Source organism: Scyliorhinus torazame, chromosome 2 (assembly GCF_047496885.1).
Source record: "Scyliorhinus torazame isolate Kashiwa2021f chromosome 2, sScyTor2.1, whole genome shotgun sequence".
Classification (NCBI taxonomy): domain Eukaryota; kingdom Metazoa; phylum Chordata; class Chondrichthyes; order Carcharhiniformes; family Scyliorhinidae; genus Scyliorhinus; species Scyliorhinus torazame.
Window position 1 is genome coordinate 378,275,603 of NC_092708.1, and position 2,574 is coordinate 378,278,176.

The 2,574-nt window shown below is 50.3% G+C and overlaps 1 non-coding gene across 1 annotated transcript; it reads right to left on the reverse strand.

Annotated features, from left to right (window-relative positions):
- Positions 1-857: 857 nt before the first annotated feature.
- Positions 858-1,039, reverse strand: LOC140407950 (U2 spliceosomal RNA). The gene has a single exon (XR_011939907.1). It is a non-coding gene; the product is annotated as a U2 spliceosomal RNA (small nuclear RNA).
- Positions 1,040-2,574: the final 1,535 nt, after the last annotated feature.

The window sequence follows — 2,574 nt, forward strand, 5'->3', positions numbered from 1 at the left end:
CGCTGTCACTTTTCAGCTCAGGGTACCTGGCGAGGAACGTGAGCACATCAGACACAGGGACGTGGGGGTTGTACGTGTGCAGTGTAACAACCCGATTTCGCTGTGCCGGTAGCGTAAACAGAGGCTCCGCAGTCAGGATCGACAGGGGACTCTGGTTACCTTTTTCCTTGAAGACGTTCAAGAATTTGATGCACGCTGCGACGCTCTTGAAGGTGACATCAAAGAAACCATTCTTGGGGCAGTTTTGCAAGCAGAAGATCTCTGTTGCTTTAAACCCACAACACCCGAGCAGCACCCTCTTCACGAAGTGTTTCCGGTCCAAAGGTGACTCTCCATCCGTTTTCTTCACTGTGACTCGGACAGTGTTTCGCACGCCCCAGCCTGGTGGTCGGGATGCAGCTGCATCCATAGCTCGTACGTTGGGTGTGAAACTGTATCGGCGTTAGGCCTAAACCCGAGGTTTAGGCCAGCATGTAGATCCACCAATAGCAGCCAAGCTCCAAACGTTTCCTCTTTGACGACTTCAATCCCTCCGAGTTGTCCAATCCACGATCGACATGGAAATCCTCAACTTCACTCGATCAGAAGAGACTACACTTGATGTTAGGCAAAAGGCCGAGAAGCCGAGTAATGCACATTGAAGAGTGAAATGGGTGGTCAATTTAGAATGAGTTCCCTTTCCCCGTTGTGCTTGTAAGATGCGTTTGGACATTCTTCATGACACCAGGGCCAGGTAGAAGGTGAGTAGCAGCAGCCACTTGCCGAAGCATTTTGTTGTGTGCTGAAAGAACTGTGAATAAAGTGTATATTTGTATGTGTTTGAGCTGTTTTTTGAGTTTGAAATTCCCCATGAAGGGGTGGTGTGCACCGTTGCTGGAGATACTGCAATACCAGGTCGATGCGTGGAGTGGACGGAGCAAGCCCCTATTCCATCTCCCTGCTCCAAAAATCAATTTAATATATGGTCCCCAGATAAGGGACGTATCAGATATTAAACTGATAAGAACAGATTTTTTTTTTTTTTTTTTCAAAAAAATATACTTTATTCATAAAAATTTATCATGAGCATTACAGAAACATTTCAAATTGTCTTGACTGTACATTTCCGGCAGGGTTACATGTTGCCTTGACTTTCTTTCATTCAATTTTGATATTGTCATACACATATCACTCTTTACATTACAATTCCTTCTTAAATATTTACATTGTCATGTTTGTTTTATACATTGGAGTGTTGGTTGCCCAGACCGAGGGGCTTTACACTGTTACGCGCCCCTCGGTGTACATTTGCTGGAAAGACTTTACACAGTGGTCTTTCCCCATTGCGCCTTGGCGGCAGCTGCCCCAAGCTTGAATGCGTCCCTCAGCACGTAGTCCTGGACCTTGGAATGTGCCAGTCTGCAACACCCGGTCGAGGACAATTCTTTGCACTGGAAGATCAGCAAGTTTCGGGCAGACCAAAGAGCGTCTTTTACCGAGTTGATGACCTTCCAGCAGCAGTTGATATTTGTCTCGGTGTGTGTCCCTGGAAACAGTCCGTAGAGCACAGAGTCCTGTGTCACAGATCTGTTTGGGATAAACCTTGACAAATACCACTGCATCTCTCTCCAGACCTTCTTTGCAAAGGCACATTCCACAAGGAGGTGTGTGACCGTCTCATTTCCCCCACAGCCACTCCGAGGGCAGCGTGCATTGGTGCAGAGCCTTCGGGTGTGCATGAAGAATCTGACAGGGAGGGCCTTTCTCACCACCAGCCAAGCTAGGTCTTGGTGCTTGTTTGAAAGTTCTGGTGATGAGGCGTTCTGCCAGATGACTCTGGCAGTCTGCTCAGGGAACCATCCAACGTCCTCCACGGTCTCCTTTTCCCTGAGGGCCTCGAGGACATTACGTGCTGACCACTGCTTCATTGCCTTGTGGTCAATGGTGTTTTCCTTCAAAAACTTTTCCACAAAGGACAGGTGGTACGGTACGGTCCAACTACTTGGAGCGTTCCGCGGCAATGAGGCCAGGCCCATCCTTCGCAACACCGGGGACAGGTAGAACCTCAGTATGTAGTGACACTTGGTGTTTGCATACTGGGGGTCCACGCACAGCTTGATGCAGCTGGACACAAAGGTGGCCAACAGGATGAGGGAGGCGTTGGGTACGTTCCGCCCTCCCTTCTCCAGAGGTTTGTCCATGGTGTCCCTTCGGACACGGTCCATCTTGGATCGCCAGATAAATTTGAAGATGGCCCGGGTGACTGCTGTGGCGTAGGGTCGGGTTATGGGCCAGACCTGCGCCACGTACAGTAGCACCGAGAGTACCTCACACCTGATGACCAGGGTTTTGCCCGCAATGGAGAGGGAGCGTTGCTCCCACCAGCCCAGTTTCTGTCTTACCTTTCCTATGCGCTCCTCCCAGTTTTTGGTGCACGCCCCAGCAGCTCCGAACCATATCCCCAGCACCTTCAGGTAATCTGACCTGACAGTGAAGGGGACAAAGGACCGGTCGGCCCAGTTCCCAAAGAACATGGCCTCGCTCTTGCCCCGGTTTACCTTGGCTCCAGAGGCCAGTTCAAACTGGTCGCAGGCG